Here is a 14,994-nt window from a genome sequence, read left to right as displayed (position 1 = left end):
AACCACATTCCTTAAAGCCTAAAACACCTCTGTCCAGCTATTTTACCTGTTTGGGCTGGATAATGGGGTTGGAATGAGCATTTATCCCGCAGGGATAGTTCCCTTCCTTTGCTAAGCATCCATCTGCCAAGGTACTTCCATGAGCCTCCTCTCCTCTCCTCACTGCAATATTTGAGTCCCTCCAGAGTGTTTAAAAATAGAAAGAGCAGCTGGTTTGTAAAAGAGGATCCTGCACTTTGTCCAGAAGGCTGTGAAAGGACTTTCTCACTTCACCTCAAACCTCTGCCACGAGGTTTGGGCTCTGGGAGAGTTATTAGGGCTGCAGAGCACTCCTGAAGGACCAGGGATTTTTTTATCCATCTCCAACTTTTATTGCCTTGGCGTTGTAGCTCCAAATTCTGCTGCAGATGTGGAAGTGTGGGGTGGGTTCATTAGAGAGTAGCAGGATGTTGGGCCGTGGGCAGAGGAGAATTCGCTTTTCTAGCTCGGATTTCCTTCAAATTCAAAATGTATTTTCCTCATTGAGAAAGAAAAATCACTTTAATTTCATCACAATCCTTCTATTTGGGCACGGAGCTGTGGAGAGGAGCAGGAATAAGACAAAAGGCAAAGTATCCTTCAGATATTCCAGGGCAGGGGATGACACCCAGTGCAGCTGGAAAAGCCTGGTTTAGCTGGTTCTGCTCTCTCTAAGCCTGGTGTGAGTAGAAGAACAGTTGAGCAGAAAAAAAAAAAGACATTAACAGGCCCCCAACTTCCAGCCCATGTGCAAGAAACATCCTGATCCTTGGCTGTCTTATCTCTTGGATCCCATGTCTGCTCCTGCTGCACTTGTATGGATCCAGTTTATTGCCATGATTATTTATTTGCTGGGGAACGAGCCAAGGAATAACGTGACACAATAGAAAGCTGCTGGGATTTCCCCAACTCCCCCACACAGTAAAATATGCTGATCTGCGGGAGGTTGTGCAAAGTCTGCAGCCCTTTCTGCAAAAGCCCTTTCTCTTTGACTTTTGCTTTGGTTGTAATTATTATTTTTTGCTGTGATTTGTTTAGCTGCATTCCTGGGCCCTTGTCAGAGCCCCTGAAGGAAAAATGCTTTTGCTGGGTAGAATATTAAAAAAGAAGGGAAGAAGGGGGTGTTTGTGGTAGCCTGAAATCTTCCTAATTCCTTTGTAGAATTGTTTGGAATAATACCGGGATGGATGATTTTGTTTAGTCTCAAAGACAGGAATTAACCAGCTAAAATCAGAGGAGTGATGCTAAGAATTGCTTTGGTTCCTTTTCTCATTTTTCTTCAGTTGTTTTTTACCTTTTAACTTCCCTCTCTTTGGATACAACAACAGCCTCTGAAGGGAGAGGAGAATGAAAGTGCTTCCAAACAAAAGTGGAAATGGTTGATCAAATTCCACAAAGTTCATTGAAATAGAAATAATAAAACAGCAATAAGGCCGGAATTTGGAAAGGAAAGTATTCCTAATGTAGTCTTCAAACATAAGAGAGCAATTTTTAAGGTTTACAACAAAAAATTTGTCTGGAAAACAGCACTTTAATAATGCACATCTTTTCATTAGAGAAGAGGATTATTTTACATGCCCATGTGTGTCTGTCATAGATACATTTCTGTGGCTTGAAAAGAACTTAAAGATGTGATTTCGATATGAATGAACATCATCCAACATCCTGCTTCAGCTGGAAGTGCCTGCAATTTATTTCATATTTAAATCTTCATTAGATGAATGGCTAAAAGATAGAGGCTGCTCTCTGTAAATTAAATTCCCCCATCTGCGGCTCCACGTGTAACTCTTCGCAATCATTTACTCCAGTGTCACATTCCTACTTGGAGCATAAATTTACTTGGGTTTTCAGCCCTTGCAGTTGTCTTATCCTGCTTGGGCTCCTTGTTAGGATTTGGAGGGATAAACAAAACAAGGGAGGCAAACAAGGGAAGAAAAAAAGAGTTCCTGTTTGCAAATCGTTTGCCATCTGTTTCTCGTTGCTGTTTGAACGTTTGCACCGCCAGTGTACGTCTTGTTTTGAAAGCACACGGAGCCTGGGGGAAGGCTTTGAGCCTCCCAGTGAGGGGACAGACCAGCTCAGGGAGGGGAGAGGAGGTGTGGTGGCCACCAAACTGATCATCTGTCACCCCAGCATCGCCCCCCGTGCAGACAGAATGTGCTACTTCATGCTGATGAAGCTCGAAGGACCTTCCTCTTCTGAGAAAAGGTCTGCTGAGAACTCGTGGAGTTCCTAGAACACAGTTCTCACCTAAGTTTTCTGGCAATTCCGAGGCATCCTGCAGACATCCTCAGTTTTTGAATTGTTCTGTAGCCATCGTTAAGGTGGAGAATTGTTGTGGTTGTGTTCAAAGTATAGATTGAAAGCTCATTATATCCCCATTAAATCCGGGAAGATTTCCTGTGTCAACCTCTGAAATGCTGAAGAAAAAGTCCTGAAGTGGGTGGATTCAGATTCCTGCTCCGGGGGCTGGTCAGGTTGTCATTTTAGAGGCACTGTGGCAAAGAGGAGCTGATGGAATAGTTGAATTAAATGAGAAAAACCCTGGATAATTACAAATGCAGCTTCATGCAGTCCAACTGAACTTAAGCTTGGGTTTAAATGACAACATTTTCTGAAGTATTTGGAGTAAAGTCAAAGGGCTCAGGGATCAGTACAAGGGGAGGGGCAAACATCCCATCTCCTTCGTGCCCGTTGTGGTTGTGTCCCAGGGTGTGAGCACAGACAGGACCCAGGCCTGCTGCTCTTTCCCTGCAAAAGGCTGGATTTTGGTGCTGCACTTCCCTCTTGTGTTGGCTGATGATACTGTACATCCTCTGTTTGCAAGAGCCTCACTCTGAGTGTCCCCCTCTGAGCAGCTTTAATTTGTCCTTCCTGGCTTGTCCCCTTCCCTGAGAGTTTCTGCAATAATCCAATAATTCCCCGCACCATTTTTGATTTCTCTCCCTGTTTCTGTGCGCTGCACAACAGGAGATAATCCTGGCCAGTTTGTCAGCCCTGTGGCTGAGCTCACAGAGGAGGAGTTGCCCTGGGGCAGTCACATTTTGACTTTTTTTTTTTTTATGAACACGGCAGGGAAAGGAGATTTCTCCCAAGAGGGGAAGGTCCTGCCTGTCCTACCCCCCTGCAATCCATGGAGTTTAAACCAGCCTGGGAACAATGGCAGAGTCAGGGGCTGTCCCAGAGCTATTAAATCCAAAGTATAATTATATACCCTGACTTCTTTTAGGCAAGAGATGGAGTGATAATTTTTCTGTGGTAGAAAAATCATGAAAACTCCAGACAGTTATTTCTCACTGGGATGAATAAATTGAAGCTACTTATTTACAGTGTGACCAACAGTGGCTTTTTTCCCCGCTGTTGCTGTTCCTAAGCTTTATTGCTGGAGCCTCAGACCAGCAATAATCTTACAGAAATATTTCAAAGTATGCCACGTGTGGAAGTTCTGCTTTATTGCTGTGAGATTTTATCCCGCTCTGCACAATATTTGGGCGCTTCTTTGACAAATCCAAAGCGCCCAACACACCCAAACACGTGGTTTTTGCGGCAGATGGGCTGTACGAGACCAGACATCCTTACAGCACATACAGACAGATGCCTGTCTTCCTCCCTCAGCTCTGGATGTGACACCATAAGGCAGCCAGACATGAATTGGGATCAGCTCCCCTCACTTAACTCTGCTGAAAGGGCTGTATTCTGAATATTGCACTGAAGTGTTTGCCACTCCTGTCCTCAGAAGACTGGGAGCTGCTCTGCTGAGGTGTGATCCCTCCCTGTGCTGAGGTGCAGTTGCTTTTGCCTGGCAGAAGTTCTCCACGAGTGTTTAAATGTGGAATTTCTCCCTGTTCTCCTCAGGCAAAGCAGGTTTTCTCAGTGCTCTCTAGTGTGCACCCTGCTGCTCTCAGCTATTGATTTGGAGGGAAGTTTTCCAGCAGGTCAGGTAAAGAGAGATGAGAGCACTTGATTTTAATGCAGACCTCAAATGACTTGTTTCCATTTATCCCCCTCCTTGAAAGCCTGGCAATTATTTATTACAAAGGCAAGGAGTGGGGGGGGGGGGGGAAAGACGAATCAAGGTGCAGGCTCTGGCCAAGTGTGTGATGTGTGATTGAAGATGAGCTTTGCAGGCATGACTTGAGACCTCTAATGGGGCTGCATTAGGATCTTTAGCTGGAATGGGATCACGAGCCTCTTGGAGGAGCGCGAGGTGCTCTGGCGGGGGTGGAGGAAGGGCTGAGGCTTGTTAGCAACGGATCTCCCATCCCTGGAGTGGCACCAGAGCTCTCAGCATGGAAATAAGAAACCCAAGGTTTTTATCAGTTGGTGGTTCTGGGTGTGGAGAGGAGGCTGTGGTGACTGGAAAGCTCATTTTGGTCTGTGCTTACAGCAAATTACTGAGGTCATTTTGGTCTGTACTGGGGTCTAATGTGCACTCCAGTTGTTGCAGGGGTCGCTTGGAGGACAGATGTGGGATGAATGTGCTTGTAAATACTTGATTTCTATGAACTGAGCTGCTCTGGGGTGGTGGGATTTGGATCAGAGTGCAATTGGTAATGAGATTCTAGCCTGAAAAAACCTACCTGAACTTCAGCCTCTGAGTGTTTCTAGGAATATTTTGAGAAAGGACCATCCCAGTGTGTCAGCAACTCTGACTTTCTCTTTGGCTGTCCCCTGGGAGATCAGTGGAAGCTTGTTTTTAATTCTCACACTCTTCTAAAAGACCTTCTCCCTGATCAGGGCCAGGTGAAACTCTGAAAGGAGCATTTTAATCAGAATATAGCTTTTTTGCCCCATCTAGTGGGTGCACCATGTATTGAGCCTGGAGTTTGCTGTATTTTAATTCAATTTATCTAAGGCAGCTCAGAGTCCTTGGTTTCTGTTTTGCCTTCTGGCTGTTTGAGCAACAATTGTCTGTGGGAAGTACACAGGGAAGAGGTGGTTCTCACATAGAAACAGCTCAGGCATTAGTTACTGGAAGGAGTGGTGAGTGATTAAGGCACACTTATTGAAAAAAAATAAAAACCAGCTTGGAAAACGATAATATTTTCTAGGTGAGGGTGTGGGATTAAAGAGCTGGGTGTTCAGAGCTGGGAAAGAACAAAATAAACCTTAGAGGATATAAAACATGCTCCCATGACCTGTGCTAAGGGGGGCATTTCCCAGCGTTGCCTGCAGGAAGAGGGAACAAAAATAACCACGCTGGGGGTTTGGAGGGTGAGATGAATTTGCACACAGACCTTGCACACATCCTGCTTTCAGCTCAACTTTCAGCTGTCCAAAGGCTGGTTATTGGGAAGGAATGCTGAACGTGGAATGGTTATGAGTGATAATTAATGATTTCATAATTCCTGGGGGTCTCTGGATGGAAGGGGCTCTAAAAAGGCAAAGTATTCTTATTTTCTAACTTGGGAAAGAAAGCAATTACTTGTAGACCCGTAATTTTCTTTTTCTATTTTATCCTTGCTAATGAATGTGAATAGAGGATGGCAGGATTACACTGATAAGATGGGTAAAGTCCTTTCCAGCTTCTTTTGGAATATCTATTATTTTTATTTTATGTTCTCTTTGAATTCCCTCTGAGGTGGCAAGTTTAGTTTTAACCTGGTGTAACTCTGTGTGAGAAAAATCCCTGCAGTCAGGGGCTATTTTCCTGGACTGGAAGTTTGAGGAGGGAAAGGAAGTTTTGTGCTGTTTTAACCCTGCTTGGCTGTAGCTGCTGGTCTCTGGTTGTGTTAATAAACTGCTCCCACGTGGGTGGAATTGCAAATCATGTGTTGGAAAAGGCGATCAGCTTCTGCGGTGGGATGGAATTCAAGAGTGACAGGTTGCTTAAAATAAAAGCCTGAGGGTTTTATCACTTTCTTCTATCCAGATGTAGGGCCCAGGTGTGGTTTTTAGAGAACTTTCACAGGGAAATGATATTCCTTGAACATCTTCCTGGGCTGCTGGCCCTGGGGGCCAGGTTCTCACCTGGGATGGGAAAGGCTCCTGTCCAAGTCTGGGGCAGAAAACAGACCTGAGCCTAAATGTGGCATTTTCATGGAATCCCAGAATGGTTTGGGTTGGAAAGGACCTTAAATCTCATCTCATTCCAACCCCCTGCCATGGGCAGGGACACCTTCCACCATCCCAGGTTGCTCCAAGCCCCATCCAACGTGGCCTTTCCAAATAAGAACCTCAATCCAAGGTTATTTGGCTGGACGGGCTCAGTGTCTCCATGATCCATCCTGTGGTTTGATCCCAAAATAAATATCTGACCCAACATCCTCCACAACAGTTGTTTTTTTTTTTAGTTCTGACAAAATATTTCTCAATGAAAGTGTAAAAAAAAAAAAAAATTCAGAGCAGCTGCAGCAGCTCCTGCCAACCCCAAATTGCCTTGCTGGTTTTGCTGATAGGAACACAGCTGCTAGTAGGAAAAATAAATAAATCCACAAGGGAAGAGGCTCTTGATTTCCATTTAACTGGAGTCTGGAATAGTAATTGTGGATTTGGACCAACTCTCTTACACTGGTGGACAATGGGACTCAGGTCACTGGATTTATCTGTTGGGATTTACCAAGTGTTTGGTCTTTTTTGTCCTTAAACGTCCTGGTGAAGCTGCTCCCAGCAGTTGCAGAGGGCATGAAACCAGATAGCAAAGAAGGTTACAATAATAATAACAACACCCTCTCTGTCTCATGGGCTGATCAAACATACAAGACTCAAGGGATCTCCTTGGTCAAAGTTCAGTTCCTCACACTTACAGTCAGCCCTGGGACAGAGGGCTAATTTAGAGTGTCTGGTTTATTCCTCATCAGTCACAAAATATCCAGTTACACACTGGAGAACTGCAGGGAAGATGTGAAAAGTCACAATCTTGAAAAAAAAAAAAAATAAAAAAGAGGAAATCAGTACTCTTGCCAGTGTCTGAAGGCATTCCCATGGCCGGGATATGCAGTAAATAATGTTCCCAGATTTTCACAAGGACTGGAGGGTGGCCTGAGACGGAGAGAAGTGATTAACACACTAACACTGGGATAGAATACATCTCGTCTCAGCTCTGTGGAAAGCTGCAAACTTGCAGAAAACAACAGAAACAGTGAAAAAAAAAAAAAAAACCAAACCAAAACCCAAACTAAATTCTCTGCCTCAGAGCCCGACAAATGGGTCACCTCTGCTGTAGGTCATTGCTCAGATCTGTGGCCAGCATGAAGCAATATCAGTGTGAGGTAACTGCAAAGCTGCTGCGTGGAATCCCAAATTCCTTTGTCCCAGATGCTGCAGGTCTTGCTGCTGCCTTGCCCTCTGAGGGGGGATCCTTTGTCACGGGGTTTCTTTGCAGTGTCCGACAGGAGACGGTGCCTGTTCTTAGAGACAACAGCCCAGCCTGCAGGTGCTGGTGGATGGATGAGGAGCACAGGGGTGGCTGAGGGTTGGAAGATGTGACTGTAACCACCTTTCAAGCACGGTCCCCTGGGATTTCTCCAAGGTCACGCGAGGAGTTTGTAGCAGAGCCAGGACCTACTCCCGGCGTGATGCCTGGAGAATAAAGGCTATCTTTCATCTAAATTAAACCTCCCCAACACACAATTTTTACAGGAGCTTCAGGGCCTCTGTCTAATCTATTCACACAGCATTCATCACCATGGCATCTAGGTGCCACTCTCCTCGTCTCTTAACCTTGCCAGAGTCTGTCATGAATATTCTGAGCATCTCTCCGGGTTTCCAAATGAGATGAACGCTTTGCTCTTCTACTTTCCTGATAAACAACCCATCCGTTGGAGCCTGAAAAATATATTTAAAAAAAAAAAGAAAAAGTGGGGGGGGGGGGGAGAAGTGGGGAAGATAAACCACCAAGAGGATGTCCAATTAGCAAATCTCACACTTTGGCACATTTTGGAGCTCCTTTCCCCATTAGAACTTGTGCACTATAACAACATGGCCTGTCACTGCACAGACTGCCAGCTGCATAAAATCAAGGCATCAGGCTTTTTTAATTGAATGCATAATGAGGTGACTGGCAGGTTTAATTAACAAAACTCATCCTGTGTATGCACCTGGAGGTGAAAATAAGTTTAATCAAGAGGAGTTGGCAAGTGCCAACAGCTCTGTCATGGGCTTCCCCCCCACCCCCCTCTTATTTTGGTTGGTCTCAGCCAGGCTTTATATTTGCAAAAATGGCTCTGGGTGCTGATTAATTATCTTTTGCCCAAGATTGATGAGTTGTTGCAGCCTGCCTGTAATGAGAACCACTGCTCCTGGAAAAGCTGCACTGGAAGCTTTAATAATCAGGCTGCCTTAGATAAACTACTCATGGCAAACATTCAAGGTGTCTGGACGTGGTCCTATTACAGCAACCCTTGGGGACCTAATCCTTGGGAGGAAAATGTATCTTTAAAATGTGTTGCCTGATCTTATTGCTAAGAGAAGATTCCTGGTGAGGAGGGGGGTGTGGAGCTTTCTCAGAAAGAGATTTCTCAGTCTCCTGATTGAGGCAGAAGCCATAAGGAATGTTCTTACTTAGACTGAATTATTTTTGGTTTGAAGTGGCAGTTGGACCACCTTTGGAGGGACCTCATGCTGGTTGAGAGTGGTAGCTAGAAGGTAAAAAATGCCCTCAGAAGGCAAGGCTAGAGGATATATCCCCTGAGTAAGCCCAGCCTGGGCCATCATCCCCTCCCTCCACAAGGCAGGACACCCACACTGTGTCCCACATCCACTTTGGCCCTGGGGAGCCCAAGCTACGAGTGCCAAGCTGGGGCTGCAGAGATGGAGCCCAGAGGTGACCATGGGTGAATGCATCTCCCCTGGGCAGCTGATGGCTCTGGAGCTGCTGGATCCCTCCCTCCCCAGCCAGCCTGGGGAAGGTGTCACCAAGCCAAGTTCTAGCAGAGGTTGTGGGCGTTCTCCAGGGAGGTTAATGCATTCAAGCTGTCAAAATATTCTTCCTGCTATTCACCCAGTTAACATGCCCTCTCTTTCTTTTGCCTGAAAAGGCATTTGCTATGGTATTCTATACGTGGTCTGTGTTCAAGATGTTACTGACAGCTGTTGTATGACTACAGGAAGGAAATTATGACTCCCTAATGATAACATGTCACGGCGTGTCTCTCTGCTTTTCTCCTCCTTTAGCTGTGCATTTCTCCTGCCAGTGTCTCCTCACTGCACACTTGCACTGGATTGTGGAGCAGTGACATGTGTGCCATGTGCTTTCTTTAAAAAAAAAGAGAATGTTCTGATTGCTTCTGCCTTGCCTTTAAATAACGTGAGTGAATTTTGTCCTGCTCTGCTCTGCTCTCGTGAGACCCCACCTGGGGCACTGTGCACAGTTCTGGGGTGCCCAGCAGAAAGAAGGATGTGGAACTACTACAGGGAGGGATTGGGGTGGCAGGACAAGGGGGAATGGCTTCAAACTGAAAGAGGGGAAATTTAGGTGGGATATTGGGAAGAAATCCTTCCCTGTGAGGGTGGGCAGGCCCTGGCACAGGTTGCCCAGAAAAGCTGTGGCTGCCCCTGGGTCTCTGGAAGTGTCCAAGGCCAGGTTGGACGGGACTTGGAGCAACCTGGGCTGGTGGAAGGTGTCCCTGCCCATGACAGGGGGTGGAATGAGATGAGCTTTTGGTTTCCTTCCAACCCAAACCATTCGGGGACTCCATGGAGCTGGTAGAGGAGATGGCCCCTGTGGGGACTTCTTGTGCTTTGGGATTCTTCACATCCCAACATCAGCATTGCCATCCAGCTCCCTGAGAGGTGGTGGAGCTGCAATATGCTCAGTTCAGCATCAGGCATTCAGGGTGAGGAATGTGCTTGTACTCAGTTTGTGCTGTCAGTTTAACTTCTTACGTAATTTTGAGGCTTTCCCCTGATAATCTCTGGAAGGGCTGGTGGCTGTTGGATAAGGAGCCTGCTAAACACATGGAGGTGACTGGTCTGGATGGGCCACCACAAGCCCCTCTCTGCTGTGTCTCATCTGTGATCCAACACCCCCAGCCTTTGCAGGGAATCTTGTCATGAATCTCTAATCAGAAGTGACCAAAAAAAAAAAAAAAGTCTTTTGCATCTGCTTTAAGGAACTTGCTGGAGTGACAAGTCTGTTTAACCTAGTTTTTAATTCCCTTGATATGGGAAAGTTTCTGTGCCCAGGCAGAAGGCCCAGAAGGGTTATGCATCATTTACAACCCAGTGTTCAAAGTGAGGGGCAAGATGGGGGCAGGTGGGAGTGAAAATGTAGGTTTATAATTCTCAGCTCAGCAGGAGCCACTGTTTTGTACAGGGGCAAAACCCAACTGATTAACAGCTTCTGGCAAGGGCAGGAGCTCCTGGTTCCCTCCTGCTTCCTGCTGGCACGACAGAGAAAGTGTCCTTTCAGTGTGCCAAGCCACAGCTCTTGTCTGAGTGTACCCTCTGCACACCTTCCAAGCCGTATCTGAAGGACTTTGGGAGGTTTTGGGGTCACCCAGGGAACCCAAGAGGTGTAATTTCACTCTGTGACACCTTGGTCCCTGCTGATTTCCCATTTAGGAGGTAGCTGTTTGTCTTTGAGGGATGTGCTGCTGCTGTTCAGTGTAAAAGTCTTCTGATGCCAGGCTGTTTTAAAGAGAAACCTAAAATATTTGATATCTGGAGATCATAGGCTCTGTGGGTAGTCAAACTGGGGTTCCTGGCATCATGAGTATCTTCCTGGGACTCAGGCAACACAGGGCTGGGTTCTGCTGAGCATCCCAGAGGGTACCTGAGCTGCTTGTTCTGTAGCATAGTCCTAAATGGAGAAATTCCCAAAGGGATCTGCTGTCATCTTCCTCCTGCAGGGTGATCCCAAATTCCTCTTCATTTGGGGCTCTCAGAGAGCTGAGACACTTGTCTTGCAAATTTTTTGAGTAGGACTTAGATTTTTAAAAGTCTTCACCATGGTGGCCTTCTAGAAGCACTTGAATTTGCTGTGGGATTCCTGGCCTCTGTGGGCTCTGAGCTGTACTGATTCCTGCAGGATTTCCCAGGTGGAAACTGCTGGACAACCCACTTTGTCTCCCAGAAGGGATTTTCATATTGCCTGGGGTATAAGAGCTTAAACTTGCAGGAGGGGAGAGCACAGTGTGGAAGTTGTTTCAGCACCTGGGAGCTGGGACAGCCATAAAAACCTGAACGAGCTGCACTCCCCGCTCTGTTGCTCAGGGTGGTATCTGTGGGAATGACTGGACGTCCTCATTTCCCCAGGACCCCCTTCCAACACGGGCAATATGCCACTTCTGTTTGAATTTAGGCAGCCACGAGAAAAACCAGAAATCGCCTTCCCATTGCCACGGGGGGTGGAATGGATGGGTGGAATCCGACTGTATGTAGGTGATTCCACAAGAACCCTGCATAGCACGAGCCTTATTTTGTAGGAATACATGTCTTTTTCCCACTGAAGGGAATAGTTTGACGTCCTGAAGGTTGGTTTCCTTTGGGACTGATGGCAGGAGTGGAGCAAAGGCAAGTTTTCCCTCTCTCTGCTGATAGACACGTGGTCGGTCACACGAGTAGAGTGAAGGGCACAGAGGGGTGTCTTTTTCAGCCTGTTTTGCCCAGAATAATGTAAATATTGCTCAGGTGGGTGGGGAGAAGAGCAGGGCTGCAGTGGGGCCGTGGCTGAGGAGCGGCAGCCACAGGAGGTCAGTGTTGCACCGTGGATGCGCCAGCGAAAAGTCAGCGCGGCCTTGGAGGAAAACTTGACCCAGGAGGGAAGTTAATTCCTCTGGGGCACTTCTGGGTAGTTTGCTGGACGCAGAAGCGAGCCAGTGTGTGTGGCAAAACGCGGTGCTGGTGAGGAACACACGCCTGGGAGGAGCGAGGATCTGCCACGAAGCGGGGAAGGAAAAGCGCCGGAGGAGCGCGGCGCGGATCTCACGCCTGGGAGCTGGGAGCAGACACTAGATGGCTTGGATCTGGATGGATCCTGAGAGCTGCAGGCTTTCACCTCCAAATCCTTGCCCTGCCTTTGGCCCGAGCGTTGCCCTTGCAGCCTCAGAGGGCTGCTGGAGGTTTTTGGGGCAGCTGGAGCGGAGCATCGCGGTGGCCGCGGCGCAGGTGGCCGGGTTTGTTGGCAGCTTCGCTCCACTTATCAAGGGGCTGAAAAGCCCTTCTATGCCTGCTCTCAAATCCCCTCTGCCTTGCAATTTATCCTCCCAGGGTGGTCCGGGGGGCAGGTTGGAGCAGGAGGCGTGAGGGGATGCTACTGTCAGGGCCGGGGCTGGCTGCTGAAAGGAGATTTGCATTCCAGGAGATTCCAAGATTTTCGACCAGCCACTGCCTTCCCCCAGGGCTCAGTGCTCTGAAACATGTTTTAGGGCCCAATTCCTAGGGAGCTCTGGCAGCTGTTTGATGTGGTGGCAGCGCTCTTAGAGAATGGCTGGGACAATGACAGAAGTGAAACTCGAATATTCTCCAGTAGGCTCTGTGGTTCCTTCATTAAAAACAGACAGATAAACAAACAAATTACAGCCCGTTATGAGCATGTCCTTCAGTTCCTCTTCAAACAGCTTTTTGCTGCTTTAAAAAGCCTTAAATAAGGACACAGCCTCCCCCAGTCCAGGCCATAAACTGTTGGATTTAAGCTTTCCTTGTGGCTCCAGGTCCGTTGCCTTTGCTGTCTTCTGACTGTCTGATGTGAGCTTTTAATTCGTTTGGCTTTTCCTGGTGAGAGGCTTCAGAACAAGATTCCTTGTGTGCAGCCTTTGATGTTACACCACAAAGAAACACCCCCCTTTTTCCCAAATGCTCTGCTGAACCCCCATTAAAAAAAAGGGGGGGGGGAAAAAGAGAAAAGTTTCGTGTAACTAGGTTGAGAGGAAGTGGGGTGACCCATGCAAATAGTTTTTGTGTGGCTTACAAAGGCTCAGATTCTATGGTGATGGGCTCAGCAAAGAGATCTGAACTCGTTTAGGCAGGGCTGGGCTGAGTTATCTTTGCACTGCACTGCCTGAAAGGCAGAGGATGCAGAGGGGTCCCTGCCAAGCCAGGCTGATACAGCCCAATATTTCCTGCCCAGCTGGCTGTCTCTTCTCACAAGTCTGCCCTGGTAACACTGATTTTCAAGAATGCAAAAGACCTGCAGCCCCCAGTCTTGAAACAAGAAGGTGAAACACCCTGTGGAAATTCAGCCGGAATTTTACTTCCCCTGAAAGTAGATAAATAACTGTTTTGCTTCATTGGACACTTAGTGACTCCTGCTTTGTTGACACCAAGCTGCTGATGTAAAACTCTGCCCTTGTTCTCCGTCCCTCACATCTCTGCACTGGGGGCACCTGGGATTCCTCCCCTTCTTAGTGCTGAGGGAGAGGGGAAAAACGATTTGTCTGCACCACAGGTTGAAACAAAGCCCTCTGTTTTTAAATTTGGTGCCTCTGCAGTCTGGATGGCTGACTGAGGGCGTGGGGCTTGGGGACTATTTTGTTTTCAGGCTGCAAGGCGGGGGGGGGCCCAAACAGAACAGGTGCCAGGGGGTGCAGCTTGTGAATCCTGAGCTTGGTGAAAGGGCTTTGTCACAAGTGGGTTTTTGGAGAGGAGAAACCTGTGCACTGACCCTTTTCAGTAGCATCTGATGCGTGCACCGTGATTAGAAAGAGTAAGGGAAGTTAAAAATAACCTGTGGAGGAGGCATTCTAATGAGCAATTATCATTCCTTTCCATTGACTTTTGCAGCAAGGCTCTCCATGTGTTTAGTCTTCTCGAAAGAACATGCCAGATGTTAGAGTGAGTGACTTGTTAAGTCCCTCAATACTACTCTCACTGGTGTTCTGAACCGTTGTCAGGGTGGGTTTGGTTTTTTTTTTTTTTTCTTCTTTTTTTCTGTAACTATTAAAATAATTGGACCCCGAACATTCTGACCTGATAAGGCGAAAGAATCTTGGCTGGCTTTTCCTTGAGGTCACGTTTGAGAGTAGAAAAACTCGGGGAGCGCTTGCCTGAACAAAGAAATGTTTCTGCATGCAAAGATGTTAAATAACTTAATCTGAGGTGGAATCATCTGGCTTCAGAAACCGTGCCTCCTGGCAAAAAAAAAAAAAAAAAAAAAAAAAAAAAAAAAAAAAAAAAAAAAAAAAAAAAATCTGACTTTTGCGTTTCAACATCCTGAACTTCAGTCTTCGAGGAAGCTTTTTGTGCTTGTGGGGGCTCTGCTGCTCTCCCCAAAGAGAGCTCTTTAGAAATGATTGACGACAAGGCCCGGTTCTACCTTGGCAAATATTTTTAATATGGGCAGAGCAAGGAGGAGAGCAGGCCTGGCTTTACAAAGCCACCAAAACCCCCCCTTTTTTTTCTTTTTTTTTTTTTTTGGTGTGTGTGTGTGTCTGTGTTTTCCTGCTCCTGTGTAGGAATCTTAATTGGATTAAAATACAAGTCTGTATATTGTGATTTTGCATGCCATGGATCCCCACCCTGTTGTTTTTAGCCACATTGGCCAAACTCAATGAAGTGCACGGTCGATGTTTGAGCTCTGCCTTTGGTGTCCCTCGGTTGGAGCTCATTAAGCATTCGGGGGAATAATAATTCTGGGACTTGAACTTTGATCTGAGGAATCTGGGAAAGAAAGGGCCGGAAATTGCAGCAGCCTGATTAGCTACCCCAAGTTGATCAACTTTTCTGCCAGATGCAGGCAGAGCTCCCAGAGGCTGGAAGACAATGGTGGGGGTGAGGCAGAGCCGCCTCTGCCGTGTTGTGTCTGCGCTCCCATCACATCCCATTACTGTCTCCAGTGCAGATGGCACTTTGAACCACTCCATACACCCCCAGCCAACCAGAGGCTTTGTCCAAAATATCTGCTTGGCAAAAAAAAAAAAAATTAAAAAAAAAATATATATTTAACCTTAAGTATTTGCTGATTTTCATGCGTCTGGGAGTCAGGGGGGTTCATCTGGGACTGGAAATGTTGAATTATCTTGAGAAAACTCATCCTTTCTCTCTGAGCTCTGTCTCGAGTCTGACTCTGTCCTGCTGAAATTCCCACAAGTCCAACAT

At 46.9% G+C, this 14,994-nt stretch overlaps 1 long non-coding RNA gene across 1 annotated transcript; it reads left to right on the top strand.

The window, feature by feature from the left end:
- Positions 1-11,397: 11,397 nt before the first annotated feature.
- LOC114066796 lies at positions 11,398-14,771 on the top strand. The gene is made up of 3 exons (XR_003573244.1): positions 11,398-11,651; positions 13,681-13,731; positions 14,627-14,771. It is a non-coding gene; the product is annotated as an uncharacterized LOC114066796 (long non-coding RNA).
- The last annotated feature ends 223 nt before the right edge of the window (positions 14,772-14,994 follow it).

This window comes from Empidonax traillii, unplaced genomic scaffold (genome assembly GCF_003031625.1).
Source record: "Empidonax traillii isolate 1590-97213 ecotype Southwest subspecies unplaced genomic scaffold, ASM303162v1 scaffold812:size654646, whole genome shotgun sequence".
In the NCBI taxonomy this organism is placed as follows: domain Eukaryota; kingdom Metazoa; phylum Chordata; class Aves; order Passeriformes; family Tyrannidae; genus Empidonax; species Empidonax traillii.
Note: the sequence above shows the minus strand (reverse complement) of the source record. Positions and strands in the feature narration are given on the sequence as shown.